Source organism: Ovis canadensis, chromosome 15 (genome assembly GCF_042477335.2).
Source record: "Ovis canadensis isolate MfBH-ARS-UI-01 breed Bighorn chromosome 15, ARS-UI_OviCan_v2, whole genome shotgun sequence".
NCBI lineage: Eukaryota > Metazoa > Chordata > Mammalia > Artiodactyla > Bovidae > Ovis > Ovis canadensis.
The window spans coordinates 43,963,334-43,980,977 of record NC_091259.1 but is presented as its reverse complement, the minus strand read 5'-3'; the positions used below and the strand labels follow the sequence as shown (position 1 = coordinate 43,980,977).

General features: G+C 34.5%; 1 protein-coding gene across 50 annotated transcripts in view; it reads right to left on the bottom strand.

The window, feature by feature from the left end:
• The window catches only part of SOX6 (SRY-box transcription factor 6), a 715,111-nt gene that overhangs the window by 455,288 nt on the left and 242,179 nt on the right, over positions 1 to 17,644 (bottom strand). For 6 of the 50 annotated variants that reach the window (XM_069554267.1, XM_069554271.1, XM_069554279.1 and 3 more), the window contains exon 1: positions 11,648 to 11,813. The exons of the other annotated variants lie outside the window; for them this stretch is intronic. The gene's annotated coding sequence lies outside the window, so the exon portion shown is untranslated. Of the gene's footprint in view, positions 1 to 11,647; positions 11,814 to 17,644 lie in introns of those variants that run through there. 50 annotated transcript variants of the gene reach the window in all.

Sequence of the window (17,644 nt, the reverse complement as noted above, 5' to 3'; positions counted from 1 at the left end):
ACAGAGAAGAAAATTTCATCGTTCTGACTCCTCATCTTATCACATTATGTGTGTTATTAAAATACACTAGAGCTTTCTAAAGACTTTAAAGTTGTACTATAGAGAAACACAGATTTTTCTAGAAGAAATAATGATGTTAACTACATTTATTGTGGTAATCGTTTCACACTAAACATAAGACAAATCATTATGCTGTACACCTTAAACTTTTACAGTGCTATATATCAATTATATCTCAAAAAGAATGACAAATTAACAGCAAAGAAAGAAGACGCAAAAAGAAAGGGAAAGTAGAGACAGATGGCAAGCTGAGTTGAGGAGCCAACCAATCAAGATTACATGAGTCATAGGGAGAAAAGAGCACTAACAAAGACCCAGGTTGACAGCTCAGAGTAAGACTTCGTTGGAAAGGCTACTTCTTCAAAAGGTCACACCAAGATAAGCCCAGTTGAGTGAGGGCAATAATAACTGATTCCAAAAGAAGTACACAGTTAACCTCTTGTCACAGGAAGCTGAACATCTTTCACAGAAGGAGAACTGAACAAAAATTAAAATAAATCAAGGCAATAGAAGAATGAAATCATTAACCATCTTCGAAGCAATGGATGAAGACAGGATAGATGAGTAACTTTGTCATCACTGGCAGAACACCTGGTTGGAATAACTGGAATGCAGAGATCCTTAATTAAAACTTTAAGCTCTGATATATAAGTTTTCTTTCATTTTCTATGAACTCCTACTCATTATTTTGACAACATTTCATTATTTTTTCTGATGCTATAAAATTTCACATTAGTTAAAGTGAACTATGTTCAGAACTTGTGATGCTCATAAGATACAACAACTTTTTAACTCTTGTGACAAATGTAATAACATAGTGTGTAAATTTATTTATCAGGAACAATGAGAGAAGAAAATGACATTGTGCAGAAAATTATTCACAGTATATCTATGAACACCAGTGCATAATCTCACTATTAAACTATAGTTGTGACACAAACTATATGAGTTTTAAGTCCCTAACATGCTTTCATATTTCAGAGATAGAATGACATCCTCAAAGGACAGTTCACAATGCACAATTCTGCACTTTTACAAAATGTAGAGCAATACATTCTCAACATTTGTCTAAAACAGAAACATGTCAGTAGTCAATCCAGCAAATGGGCTCTTCTTCCATTTCTGTACCACTGTTTGAAGTCTCCTCCTTTAACACACTCCTCCTTTCATATTTTGTTCTTTTCCCTTAGGTCCAACTTCCTTCTTTGAGCCATTCTTTCACTATCAATTAAGGGCTTCCAGGTGGTGCCAGTGGTAAAGAACACATCTGCCAATGCAGGAGATGTAAGAGACACGGGTTCAGTCCCTGGATTGGGAAGATCCCCTGGAGGAGGGCATGGCAACCCCTCTGGTATTCCTGCCTGGGAAATTCTAAGGACAGAGGGGCCTGGCAGGCTACACTCCATAGGGTTGCACAAAGTCAGATACAACTGAAATGAACTTAGCACGCATGCACATCTATTCTATTAGATAGTCCCTGTTGTTTATAACATCTTCCCTTACTGCTCTGGAAACAATGAATCTTGCAAAAAAAAACAGTGTGGTATCACAACTGAGAATTTAATTGTCATACCCAGGTATTACCAAAATTTTATTGCAAGAGTTTGTGGTTTTATGGTTTATATATGCTGAACTCTGTAATCTTTAAGAAATGAAAGTATATAACAACTATGTTGAAAAAACATACATATATTGATGTATATCATATATCCTGAGAATTATTAAATAATACCATAGAAAGAAAGAAAGAAAGACTAACATCATTACTAATACAGCCTCTAAGCCCTTGTATATTTAATAAATAATGAAGACTACGCAAACTCAATACAATTACTACTGTTTCTATGCAGATATCATCTCACAACATTACACTGCATCATACTTACCAAAAGCGAAAAGCCAAATCTTACTCTGAGTTTCCTTTACCTGCTATGGTTTGAATATTGTATCTCCCCCAGCATTCATGTGTTGAAATCATAACAAGGTAAAGGTATCAGTAGATGGGGCCACTCGGAAGTGAGATTAGGTCATGAGGATAGAGCCGTCATGAATAGGATTAGTGCTTTTATAAAAGAGATTTTATAAGAGGTCTTCCCTGTAGCTCAAACGGTAAAGAATCTGCCTGCAACACAGGAGACCCGGGTTTGATCCCTGAGTTGGGAAGATCCTCCGGAGAAGGGAATGGCAATCTACTCCAGTATTCTTGCCTGGAAAATCCCAGGCAGAGGAGCCTGGTGGGCTACAGTCCATGGGATCACAAAGAGTCGGACATGATTGAGCGACTAACACTACTAAAAGAGATCCCAAAGAGCTCCCTAATCCCTTCCACCATATAACAATAAGTCTGTGAGCCAGAAAATAGCCCTCTCGACAATCAGTACCCTGATGTCAGATTACAGAATTGTAATAAATAAATTTCTATTGTTTATAAACTTTACAACCCATTGGACTGTAGCCCATCAGGCTCCTCTGTCCACGGGATTTTTCAGGCAAGACTACAGAGTGGTTCTCCTGGGGACCTTCCCAACCTAGGTGCTGAACCCATGTTTCCTGTGTCTCCTACATTGTAGGTGGGATTCTTTACCTGTTGAGCCATAGGGGAAGCCCTGTTTATAAATTATCTACGGTTATTTTGTTACAGTAGCCCAACGGACTAAGAAAAAACCTCTTCATCATTCACAACATCCTGAACTGTATATCCACAGATCTGGGAACTACCTCTTATAAAACAAATAAAGTCCTATAGAAAACTCTACTCCCAAAATCAGAAAATCTGCAAACCCTATTTAGAATATTTTCATTGCCAGGAACTCCAATTTTTTCAGTTCTTAGGAATATCCACTAATCATATTATATAGGAACTTTGAAGTATACTATCACTAATTTACAGGATTGTAGCCTTTGTTTCCAATCCTTCTGCCTTATTAGTGCTTATTCAGCTAAAATAATAACACTGCATTTCAAACTCACTCTAAAAATTAGCTTTTCCATACAGACAGTATTTCAAATATCACATGTGGAATGCATTTTAAAAGAGAAAAAATGTATCCTGTATCAAACATAGACTGGCACTTCATTTCTTACATGATAGTATACATGTTTCAATGCCATTCTCCCAAATCATCCCACCCTCTCCTTCTCCCTCAGAGTCCAAAAGTCCATTCTATACACCTGTGTCTCTTTTGCTGTCTCGCATACAGGGTCATCATTACCATCTTTCTAAATTCCATATATATGTGTCAGTATACTGTATTGGTGTTTTTCTTTCTGGCTTACTTCACTCTGTATAATCGCCTCCAGTTTCATCCACCTCATTAGAACGTATTCAAATGTATTCTTTTTAATGGCTGAGTAATACTCCATTGTGTATATGTACCACAGCTTTCTTATCCATTCATCTGCTGATGGACATCTAGGTTGTTTCCATGTCCTGGCTATTATAAACAGTGCTGCAACAGGATACAGGATGCTTGGGGCTGGTGCATGGGGATGATCCAGAGTGATGATATGGGGCGGGAGGTGAGAGGGGGATTCAGGATTGGGAGCTTGTATACACCCGTGGTGGATTCATGTCAATGTATGGCAAAACCAATACAGTATTGTAAAGTAAAATAAAGTAAAAATTTTAAAAAAAATTTAAAATTAAAAAATATAAATAAATAAAAGAGAAAAATTATAGCAGTATTAATACAATTTTCTCCTTTTTTTAAATTATGTTATAGTTGATTCACAATATTGTTAGTCAGGTGTACAGCAAAGTGATCAGTTAAACCTGTATGTATGTTCTTTTTGAGAATCTTTACACATATAGATTAAAGAATATTGAGTAGAGTTCCCTGTGCTATACAGCAGGTTCTTGTTAGTTTTCTTTTATATATAATAAGTATTTGTACGTTAATCCCAAACTCCTAATTTACCCCTTTTACCACATTTCCCCTTTGGTATCTATAGGTTTGTTTTTGAAATCTATGAGTCTGTTTCTGTTTTGTAAATAAGTTCGCTTGTATCATTTTTTATTTTTTATTTTTTTGTATCATTTTTTAAATTAGATTCCACATATGAGTGATATCATATGATATATATCTCTCTATGTCTGACTTACTTCACTTAGATGATAATCTCTAAATCCATCCATGTTGCTGCAAATGGCATTGTTTTATTCTTTTTATGGCTGAGTAATATCCCATTGTATATATGTACTACATATATACATTCTTTATCCATTCCTCTGTCAATGGACATTTAGATTGCTTTTTACCATCTTCTCCTATCTAGTTGCTTGGAGAATCCCAGGGACAGGGGAGCCTGGCGGGCTGCCGTCTACGGGGTTGCACAAGAGTTGGGCACGATTGAAGCAACTTAGCAGCAGCAGCAGTACTAGACTTAAGTACCAGTGTTTGCTTTAACATGTGCCATAATATCACTCAAATATTTTAAACAATCAAAATTGAAAAACAAGAGATGCTTTATCTACTGCAAAATCCAAGAAATAGTAACAAAAATTGCTGTTGAAGGACAGAATACTTAGAAAGTAAAACCAAATTCACTGTTATTCCTTTTGTGTTCATTTCCCCCAACACCCTTCCTTTCTCTCTCATTTTCTATACTTTCATCCCTTCTCTTTATTTCTGTAATTATTGAGGTTGTGCCATATTGTATTATTGTTTTAAGAAAAGAAAACAGCTAAGGTCAAAAATCAGAGTGAAAGTATGAGTCAAACTTAATACTAACATTATACCTATTAGAAACTTATTAAATAGAACTTATAGGGTTATCTAATCAAAAAAATGACTACTGCCATTAGGCATTACACGAGAAAATAGCTACAATTTCATCAATTTACAATTCAAAAAAAATCTCAAATGCTCACTAATATTAACTAACACTTCTTAAACCCTTTTCAAACTTTATTAGTCCATACCAATTATTTTTTCAGCCTAACTCACTCACACAGCAGTTATACACATTATGAAAGAGAGTAATGACACTTTTTATATATCAAACCTAATCTCTCTAGCTGAGATTAGATAGTTTGCATCACTGATTCAAAAGACTGTTACAACTGAAAGGAAAGTGAGGCCTAGAAAGCTTAAACAATTTGCTCAAGCAAGTAACTAGTTGCTAATTAGTAGCAGAGAGAGTTGAAGCTAGAATCCCACTCTCCAAATTCTAAAGCACCAAGGAAGACTGGAACTAGAATATAGATATCCAAATTCCAAAGTACTGAGCACTGTACACAAAAGACAAAGGACATGGCTCTAGTCCTAAAGAACTCATTAAAACCCCACAGTTGCATACCTCTCTGATGAATGATATATGATTATAGTAATGCACACAATTGCAGATCTAATACAAACAGGATATTCAGCAAACAATTTGGTTAATCTCAAGCCATTTCTGTATAGTTCTGGCATACATTATGTGATTTTTTTTTTACCTCTTAGATCTATACCTTCTGACTTGATTAAAGGCCAGTATTAAACTAGAAACCCCCCGCCCCAAAATGGGCAAGGGGTGAGAGTAGAAACAAGAGTTCAAACAGAGAAAGGGAAACATGCTGGCTGTCAAGAGAAAGCCATCCCAAGATTAGAAAATTGTACTTAATGCTCAAGACATAATCCATGCATGTTTGCTAGAGTTAGCTGTAAGCGGAATCCTTCACCCACTTCCTTTACCCTCCTGCCTTTAAATGGCTAAAACCTCATTTCAAAAGATAGGCTCTGGGAATAAGGGAAAAGTTGAGGAAACTGGGTTTTAAAATCATACACTCTTGCTATAGGTAAGAATTTCATATGATCTCTATGAGGTTAAAGTGAAGAAAATAAGGAAAGAATTCTTTGTGATCATCATTAAGTCCCCGACTACCTTCTACAGACCAAGCATGCTGCTGCTGCTGCTGCTAAGTCGCTTCAGCTGTGTCCGACTCTGTCTGACCCCAGAGACGGCAGCTCACCAGGCTCCCCCGTCCCTGGGATTCTCCAGGCAAGACTACTGGAGTGGGTTGCCATTTCCTTTTCCAATGCATGAAAGTGAAAAGTGAAAGTGAAGTCGTTCAGTCGTGTCTGACTCTTAGCGACCTCATGGACTGCAGCCTACCAGGCTCCTCTGTCCATGGGATTTTCCAGGCAAGAGCATAGGGCCACTTAAATCTCCCCAGGCAACTGTTGAAGTGTATTGCACTACTGATGAAACATTTCAGACTCCAGAGCTGACTGTTGAATCTCTTTAGTACTAAACTTAACTCTAACAGAAAGAAAGGAAAAGAAGGGAAGGGGGAAACAGAGGGGCCACAGTAGATGGGAGAGATGCAGAGAAGGTAGGAAAGAGGAAAGAAGAGAAAAAGAAAAAGTATTAAGGACTATTACTCTTCAGAAAACTAGAAGCTCAATTGATAAAGACACTTTATAAAAACAAAAAGCTGTGGTTACAGAGATATTAGAGTTATTGGTATTTGTTCCCAAGCAAGGAGGACTTCAACTTTTAAAATACAGTAGTAATAACTATACCATCACAACTGATTGAGCCTTACCCGCTTAAAGAGGAAGAATCAAAAGTAAATAAATAGATCAATAAAATACTAAAGGAACCAGAGTACTTAAAGCCCTTTGTTTATAAGTTTCTTTCCATCTAACTATTCAAAACCGTAATCTTCGTTTACTTTCTTGTTTAAATCTCAGTTCCCAGGAATGCAAGGACAAAACAAAATAGACACAAATTTTTTTCCTCTAACAAAAATTGTAACGTAAAGCCAGTTGGCCATAGAAGGAGTGAGATTGTCCATGCAAGGTAATGGTGAGAATACTTTGTCACTATTAAAAGAATTAAAACTGGATGAACACAAAAACTAAGTAAGCTGAGTTTCTTTTTATCAGAAGAGAGGGAGAAGTGATTTCACAGTACAAAGAAAGGAGAAATATAATTTAGAATAGCAGGAAAAGTCACTTGAAGACATTATCTTAAAATACTATTTTCTGTATCGTCATCAGCATCATCTAGTTCCTCGCACATGTGACTCTTCCCAAGCATGTGGATTTATACCTACATTGGTTGGTTTATTATCCTATAGCAGAGGAAATACGTATTTTACTGTAAATTCTGCAGGTTTAATGTGCCTCTCCTTCATATTCAGAAAATATAAACAACCACTTAAAAAGTAAAAATGTTTCTTTTACCATGAAATATTAATTTTAATCTTATTAGAAATTGGTATTTCATCTTACAATGGGGATACAAACACAGAGCTGATCACGACAGCATGATTTCAAACTGTTGATGGGAGTATGAACCAGTGTATCCTTTCTAGAAAATTATTTGGCAGTATATCAAAATCATTAAAAATACTCTTTGAACTGTATTTTAGATGTCTAGGAATTTATTCCACAGGAGCAATCATGGTGGTGTTCAAAGATTTATATGTTTGTTCATTGAAGTATTCTTTATGACAGAGAAAAATTAAAACCACCTAAGTTTTCAGCAGTTACTATTAACATATTTAACATTTATTCAACAACTTCTGCTGTCTGCCTGTTGTGTACTAAGCACAGTGGATTTAATTTAAAATGTATCCTTAAAGTAAAATATAACATATCAGTTTAAAAATCATATGATCCCTAACTGTTTTATAAGTTTACTATACTTCTATAAAAATCAGAGAGTTGTTTTGGTGGGCAGGAGAAGAAATGATAAAATTATTCTAAAGTTCATCTGAAAAAACAAATGCTTGCAATAACCAAAATAATTTGAAAAACATAATTCAATTAAAAAATATAAAATATCACTAGTTATAAGTATGCCAAGTAGATGATCAGATCGATTATTAATAAAAGAAGTTAAAAATGGACTCAAATATCTCTAAGAATTTAGCCCATGACAATTGTAGTGTTGAAAAGATGGATTATATGACTAATACTGTTGAGAAAATCGGTTCTTTATATCCTAATAGTGTATCACCCAACAAAATAAATTTCAGATGGATTAAAAATTAAATGTAAACAAACATGATAATGCTATCAATATAATAAAATATATGCTGCTGCTGCTGCTGCTAAGTCGCTTCAGTCGTGTCCAACTCTGTGCGACCCCAGAGACGGCAGCTCACTAGGCTCCCCCGTCCCTGGGATTCTCCAGGCAAGAACACTGGAGTGGGTTGCCATTTCCTTATTCAACGCATGGAATTGAAAAGTGAAAGTGAAGTCGCTCAGTCGTGTCCGACTCCTAGCGACCCCATCGACTCCAGCCTACCAGGCTCCTCCGTTCATGGGATTTTCCAGGCAAGAGTACTGGAATGGGTTGCCACTGCCTTCTCTTAAAATATATGCAAATATTATATAATGTTGGGTGGAAAAGACATTCCTAAAAGTGACACCAAAGGCAGAAAACAAAAGGAAAAAAATAAAAGTTTAGATTTAATGAGAGAGAATCGATTTTCTAAACATTTTAAGTGAAAGACAAAATGACAAGGTTGGGAAAAAATCTGCATCACATATGATAAAGGATTAATTTTTAGCATATAAAGGCTTCTTACAAATTAGTAAGAACTGCTTATTATAGTCATGTGCATTACTTTGTGCTGGACTATTTTAAATGTTTCATATATGTTCATTCATTTGACCCTTTCAACAAGTCTATGAAACATAAGAAACTTTTACAGATAAGGAAACTGAAGTACCAAGAGATTAAATAAAAACCCAAGGTTACAGAGTTAATAAGTAGTGGTAGTAGAGCCAAGATACAAATTCTGTCGCCAACAGTCTGACCCCAAAATTGAAACTACTTCTTGAGGATATAAGAAATTTATTTTTTCAAAAAGAAAAGAAATGCAAATGAACAATAAACAAATGAAGAAATATTTCATTTTACAACTAATCAAAGAAATATAATCATACTAAAAATAATCTGCCATCTTCTACCTGTCATAAAGGCAATGGTTGAAAATAATGACAGCAGTGTGTGCAAGCATGGATGTGGCAAGGTGAGTACTCTCATGCACTGCTGATAAAAATAAACCAGTTCAACTCTTCTGGAGGACATCTTGGCAATATGCATCAAACATCATTAAAAAGTGACTAACCAACAAGTCATTTCTAAAAATTTAAACTAAAGAAATCATCAGAGATGTGTGCAAAGATTGAGCTACAAAAGACTTTACTGCAATGTTGCTAATAATAGTAGAAAAATTTTAAATACCTTAACTATAGATGATCAATTAAACTATGAGAGGCCCACAAATGGAATAGTATGCAACTGTTAAAAATAATGATGTAAAGTAATAGTGGTATCACAGGAAAACTTAAATGATATGAAATACTGTTAAATAAAAAAGTGGAATATAAAGCATTGTTACCATAGAATTCCATTTTTGTATGAAAAAGGAGATTAGATATAAACACTAGAGAGGGAGAAATAAAATTTTAATACTGGATATATATAACCTTGATATTCTAATGATTATATCTGGACTGAGAATGAAGTTTTTTTTCTTTTTATTTTTATATGTGTTTCCTAAATTTCTTATATGCAATATCTGTTACTTTTGTAGCAAATACAGTTCATTTTTAAAAAGAAAAGTTATGCAGAAGAATATTTAAGGACATGGGGAAAATCATCATGATATGTTAACTTTTAAAAAGTAGCTTGTAAAACAGCATCTGCAATAAGATATTTTTCTTTTAAAAATATATGCATCTAAGTAGGAAAACTTGAAGCATATAATCAGTATAAGCATTTTTGAGGTATCTCTAGATGTCATAGAGTTTTTTTATTTCCTTTTCTATATTTTCCAAATTCTCCCCAATAACTACACTTGGTTTTGTAATAACAAAAAAAATAAAAGCAGTGAAAAAGACTATATTTTATCCTTTTGTCCAAATCCATTCTACTTGTTAAATAAGTGTATAATTTATGGAAAAGCCAAAAATAACATATGCCTTATTATCACAACAGAAACAAAAACATATGATATTTTTCTCCAAAAGCAAATCATAGATGTATTAGTATATTCTATCCAATGAGAAATTTTATTTAAAATGATGAAACCCTTTAAAAGTACTATTTCAAGCTGCAAATGAGCCCTACAAAGCAATGAGGTAAATCTCCTTGAAACATGTCCATCTATTAATAGACAGATACAGTAAATTAAAATAACTCTACATGGTTAAACATTTGGTTAAAACAAATATCTTGACACTAGTCACTGAGATGGAAAAACAAAGAAAAACTGAATAGGGACCAATTATTTGACATTGTAGCATTACCAAAAATCCTGATCCAGGTCCTAAATATGTGATCTTGAGCAAATCAACTAATCTCATCAGGTTTTAGATTCCTCAGTTTTAAACTTAGAGTGAAAAATTAGACTCCTTGGCTTTAAAATTACAGTAAAAAAAAGATAGAAATGTAAAGAATTTTCATGTAACTAATTTAAACCTGGAGTATCTCTAAAATTAGTATCTACTTAACTATAGATGGAGGTAGTAACAACATGAGAGAAAAAGAGAATTTCCCAAAAAAGAAAGAAGATGAAGAAAGAGAAAAATCACAGACATGCTTGATAATGAAGAATTTGTTTCACAAGGAATCAAGACTCAGGAAAACTTACTAGCTTTTTCCCATTTTGAGAAGGCCAGAAGAACTGAGGACACAATTTCTGAATTTTGGCCATAAGCCCCAAGACTAACTAATCACAAAGTAGCACTCCTCCACATGGAGAAGCTGATATACCATCAACAAATTCTTTATCAAAATCAACACTTTGTAACATTGAGAAAATTAAAAGTGCTGTAATCTATAAATGGCCCAGCCTATACTGTTGAAAGTTTATCCCAACTGGACACTATATTTAAACGTATGTTCAAAAAAATTTTCTCCTTACCTCTGCTACAATTTTATTAAATCATACACATTAACTTCTTAGAAAGTTTTGGCTTGTTCTTATAATTTTGCATATGATATTTATATACATTCTTCATGGAACTATGCATAATATACTTTAATTTTTCTTGTTAAGGGAGAAAAGATGCTTGAAATCCTTTATTTTTCATTACAAACCTCTATTGCCTTATGTCAACTTTCACTGACTTTTCATCTTCTTAAAATATCACATTCTTTCCCTATTTCCTCCTCCAATACAAATACACACACACACACACAAACATAAACACACACACACAACCACAATACCAGACTTTAAAAAACTAAACACAAAGTCACCTGAGGCTGACAAAGTTGTTAAGCTGTCTCTACAAAAGGAAGTTCATTAAAGTAATACAAGAAACCATTAGACACTCTAATCAAAATCTGGTAGTTTTTCCTCTAAGTAAATGTTATTATCCAAAATAGTAAACCACCATTAATACTAAGCCAATTCTCCCAGTTAATCATTGCAAAAGCCTTAAAAAGCCAAAGTCTTTACCTATCAAAATATTTTTTACTTATTACAGGTTTTCTGAATATCTCAGTATTGCTTCTCTCCCAACCATCATCAAACTATCCAACAAACACTGCCAAATACACCTCTCTTCAGCTCATAAATAACAACATACTTGGCACTTGTACACATAAAGAACAACCTAAATGTTTAATCAAATACCTCAACTTCAGAAATTAGCTTCTCTCCTTTGTCCTTTGGTGGCCACTGTATCTTCATCGGAAGCCTCTATTGCTGTCATTATTTCTAATTTGAAATCATCCTCTACCTCCACACCCTTCCACGAAGGAAACATAGTTTTTATCTTTGTCTTGCACATGTACACCATGAGGGGGGTGGTAGAGTAAATTGCCATTTACAACTTTCTTTCAAAAATAAACTAGCAAATAAACAAGGAGTCCTCTCTATTATAGGATACCAATGCACATTCAACATTCAAGTCAGTTGTTGGACTCCACTTTTGACCTAATTGCCTAATGCATCATATTTTCAAATGACAGGGGAAAAAAAATCTCACAACATAAGAGGAAATTATCTGAAGGTAAAAAGATGCTATATTTGATACCTCACATGAAGTTTTTCTCCATTCTGAATAAAATAGTGCAACTTTGGATGTTTCTATGCTTAGCTCTAAAAATTGACCTAAAATGAAGTTACAGAGTTCATTGTGAGGTCACTGTCAACTTCAGGGTAGGCCTTAAGAAAAGAAAGAGGGAATAATGGAAGACAGGTTAGTTTATTTGTGAAATGAAAAATATACTGTTTTGATAGGCAAAGACTTAAAACTGTTAGCAGTTTTTACAGAACTCAGAGATTTGAAATAGTTCAAATTAAAGTAATAGTAACACTTGTAACACTTATTGTACAGTAAGGATTATAACAGTTATTTTACATATATTAACTTTAGTCCACAAAACAAACAACTCATATGGGAGTATATATTAATTTGTAGATATTATTATCACTATCCCCATTTTACATATGAGAAAGTAGGCACATAGAAATCAACTTATCCAACTTTATGGTAGTAATGGTCAAGTTAGGATTTGAATCTAGGCAGAAAACTTTAAAGACCAAGTTCTTCACCACCAGTTAACCTCTGAACTATCACATGCGCTTAGTCATTCAGTCATGTCTGAGTTTTTGCGACCCCATGGACTACAGTCCGCCAGACTCCTCTGTCCATGGAATTCTGCAGGCAAGAATATTGGAGTTGGTAGCCATTCCCTTCTCCAGGGGATCTTCCTGACCCATGGATCAAACCTGGGTCTCCTGCACTGCAGGTGGATTCTTTACCATCTGAGCCACCAAGGAAGCCCTCGGAACTACTCTGAAAGAAACTAATGAGGCTTTTTCCTTGAAATTACTCTTATTTCATGTATAATTAGAAATATACATAGAAATGAAAACCTGTTTCCCCAAGAATTATAGTTATGGACAATCAATACAATGGTATTTTGGTTAATTACTAAGTTGTTGCTATTCAGTCGCTCAGTCATGTCTGACTCTTTGCAACCCCATGGCCTGCAGCATTCCAGACTTCCCTGTCCTTCACCATCTCCCAGAGTTTGATCAAACTTATGTCCATAGAGTCAGTGACACTATCTAACCATCTCATCCACTGCTTCATGGTTCTCCTTTTTCCTTCAGTCTTTCCCAGCATCAGGGTCTTTTCCAATGAGTCATCTCTTCACATCAGGTGGCCAAAGTATTGGAGCTTCAGCTTCAGCATCAGTCCTTCCAATGAATATTCAGGATTGACTTCCTCTAGGATTCACTGGTTTGATCGCCTTGTAGTGCAAGGGACTGTCAAGAGTCTTCTCCATGACCACAGTTCAAAAACATGGCTTTGGCGCTCAGCCTTCCTTATGGTCCAACCCTCACACCCATACATGACTACTGGAAAAACCATAGCTTTTACTAGATGAACCTTTGTTGGTAAAGTAATGTCTCTGCTTTTTAATATGCTGTCTAGGTTTGTCATAGCTTTCCTTTGAATAAATCAATACCTTTTGATATAGGAAATTTGCAGGGAATATACTCATGATTCTATGAATTATGAAAGATGGACTTATTTAACAAGAATTACTCCTTCCTTGATAAATTTTTTCAACCTCATTCTTTTAGGATTAATTTGTCCTGAATATTGAGTTCCTCAGACACCCACATTTCTTCATAGATCCCTTACTCAGCATCATCCTTATAACAGAGCAATGAAGGGAATTAGAAAGGAACAAACCCAAAACAGATGTCAAAATAGTATAGCAAAGCTCCTTTACTTTTCTTAAAGAATTATTCCTGAGGTCAGAATCTATTTACTTTCACTTCAGATAAAATTATAGTGCTTTTAATAATTTGAGGGGCCCACCTGAGTTCAAATCCTGATTCTACTACTTAATAGTATTATGATCTTGGGCAAGTTACAAGAAGTACTTAGGTGTTTCTATCTGTAAAACAGTCCACCTCACTGGGGTATTACAGAAATAAACCCAATTAACACAATACATGTAAAGTTCTTAGCACAGCTCTTGGCCTCATATATAGTAAATGCTCAGTAAATGGTTCTCTGTTATCTGAGAAAATTGAACTAACAATATTCAGGAACATAGCATGAAAATTAAATAGCATCATTTATGTGAAAGCACCTGCATTAGTGCTGTACAACATACAGGAACTTTATAAAAATGCCGGCTTTCCCTCTCTTATCTATTTAACACTGAGCCAAATAGAAATTGCAGTCCACAGGAGTATTGAAGGAGGATTAATATTAGTAGGTAAAAACACTAATTATCAAGAAATGACAGTTTATAGTCTGGAAACAAAGGCAAAGACAGAAAATTCAAAATGCAGACACAGGAACTCAAAAAGCACAGCCGTTTGGGGGCCCACTCAGCACAGAGATAACTAGCCTTAGCAGACAACTCAAGGAGCAGTTCAGGAATCAAATGTTCATCATGATGACTCTGAGTCATCAAGGCAAGATGCTAGACAATTAAATTTTAAAATTATAATTTAAAACTGGATAGGATATAACCTTAATTATAGTATATATTACCTCCTAATTTTAATAGGGATTATCACTAATAATGGAATTATGGATGATTTTAAATATCATATTCTTTGATTTTGTTTATATTTTCTAAAGAAAAAATTATTTAGGAAATCAGAATGTATAGGACAATCATAAAAGCTAAAAGGCAGTCTTTAGAAATTTAAGAAACACATTCTCAATTGAGTTTCTTATTCAAATAGCCAGATTAATCCTTGAACAATAAAGGTATAAAAATATAACTATTATGAAAAAATTGATTACATTCTGTACAATAAAGTCACTTGACAGAGGAAATGCTAAAAGTAGATCCATCTTAGAGGTCTTATTTTAAATAGCAGTCAGTGTCGACACAAAGCTCATAACAGGAACCATATGTGATCACCTCTATCTTTGCTTGCAACAATTCTGACACACCCTTATTTTTGGGGTTAAAAAAAAGTTTAAACAACGCTAGGGAAACAGCAAAATAAACTGATAAAACACTGAAATTTCAAGAAGCTGAGTCATAAGTGAAATGCACTTTTTTACCTCCTAAAATTAAAAAAAAAAAAGAAATAGAATGCTTTAGGCGATTTAGCTATTATTGAGCAATCACTGACTACATGGCTAAAAAAGAAAGAAAAGGTGGCAGCATAAAAATAAAATTAACATATCAGAAATGAACCAAGGGCAATTTTTTTTTCTTTCTAAGCTAGAAATGTGTGTCTCTCTTTGGAACTGTCCCACTGAATGCCATACACAATTTGCAAACATGCCAGAGAGAATTATATATGACAGATCTCAGAGGATTTTTTCATTAGGAAAAGTGCTTCTTCCTAGAAACATAAACCATTTTCCTGTTTCTTCACTAACTAGAGCTTTAATTTTAAAAAAAAGAAAGGTAGAAGCCCAAACAGGCACAAAGTACTGGAACACTGAAAACTTTCAATTATTTTCAGTATTGGTTATTATTACGAGTAGCACTAACAGTACAATGCCAGTACAGATTTGAGATGGACTAAATGAAACCCAGTCACAGAGCTAATCTGTAGCATAATCAAAACTGAATTTAGATTATGTGCTTTCCAATTACAATTAATATTCAATTCCTCCTGTACATAATTTCCTGTACCTAAAACCTGCTATCGTTAGATCTAATTGGCTCTTTAGCTGATAGAGCTGTGACGATTCTGTTTCTTTTCTTAGACTCAAATTGCCAATGGCCTAAATTCAATGGACACCATTTACATCAGAGGCATTTACATTTTGTAATATGGGGGGAGGGTAAGTCTAAATCATTTCATAAATTGTTTGGTTAAGGGTATTTTATCTTTGGGAAACAAAAACACTCTTTAGGTGTGTTTTCACTCAGTAGTGTCATAGCTTTCACGTGTTCTTTCTACCACTTAAATGTACGAATAAATATTAACTACTTCCATCACTATTTACTTTCAATAAACAGATAGGTAAAGAAAAAAACCCTTTGTTAATATGTTTAGGAGCATATTTTAATCCATTTTTAAATTGGATGCAGCCAAGTCTTAGAAATGCAAACTCCTGTTATCACAAGAGATGAATTTTTCATGGTGCTTAAAGGAAAGAAGGGCATAATACATAGGTTTCTGATTCTGATTCAATTTCTGCTCTTTTGAATTAATTAATGTGTGGAAATCCTAAGCAACTGCTATATCATCTGTGACTGAATTGAGGCCAAAGGAAAAAATATTTAATTAATATTTTCATTTTCATTTTTTCTCTCCCATTTCCTAACCTACTAGCTAATAGTCATTCAAACTAAAAGAACAGTTTAATGTTTGTTGCAATCAAATTAATTGCCTCAGACCACTTTAGTACTTCAAAGATCTATGGTTGCTGAAGCCATAATGTTCTCTGGGGTCAATCCCTTGAGCATGGCTTTCAAGCTCCTGGACTTATTTCAAAGCTGTCTTTAGCAAACTCAAAAAACTCATAGGACAATTCTACTTGTATTGGTATACACATGGCTCTTGAGGAAGGCTAGTGGAATTTTTTTTTCCTCTTACATGTGGTTTTACATTTAGTTTGAGGAATGGGGGAGTAATGAAAGTTGGAGGAGAAATCCATTCTACCTTAATAACAGAATTGCAATATACGAAGATATCCAGGAGAAGGGAATGGATACCCTCTCCAGTATTCTTGCCTGGAGAATTCCATGGATAGAGGAGCCCAGCAGGCTACAATCCATGGGGTGGCAAAGAGCTGGACATCACTAAGTGACTAACACACACACACACACACACACACACACACACACACGGGAGAAACAAAACAAAGAAAAGGTTACTTTTCTAAGTTGAGGACACCACATGGGGAAATCTTGCTTTATTATGTTACCTGAATTGTGGTGCTGAAACATAAAATCTGATCACGTCCAATATCCTGCTTACCCTTCGTTATTTCCTCATAACCTACAGAATTAACTCCAAATTACTTGGTAGAGATACAAGCCTATTAATATCAGATTCCAAACTATCTTTCTAGTTTTATCTTCACACACACACACACACACACACACACACACACACACACACACACACAGAGCAACTTAGAGCCTCTCTCTTGTCTGTTGATTGTTCTTAGTCATCTTTACCTGGTTTCTGTTTCTAGAGCTTGCAAGCCTCTTCCCAATTTATGGCCTTTCAAAAACTCTGTTCCCTCTTACATCTCCTCTTCACCAAATTATCTTGTACTCATCTTTTAGGCCTTAGCTTTAATATCACTAATGCAGAGTCACCACACTTGATTCTAAGCCCATGATAGATCTCCCTTTCACTTCATAATATTCTTGTCTTATAATTAAATATTTATTTAATGTCTTCCTCTTTTTTAGATTGTAAACTCTTCAAAAAAAAAGGGACACCATGCATTTTACTTCACTGCTGTCTTCCTAGGTCATACATACTTGGCATTCATTGAATATAGAAGATACTCTTATTACTCAAAATTCCAAAATCAAATAGGAAGTGAAAGTGATCAAAATATAAAAACACTCACTAAGGAAATTAACATTTATAAAATTAGTCTTCACTTTCAAATATCTCTCACTGATTAAATAACTGTATCTCACCGAGTTAGATAAATTTCTTTGT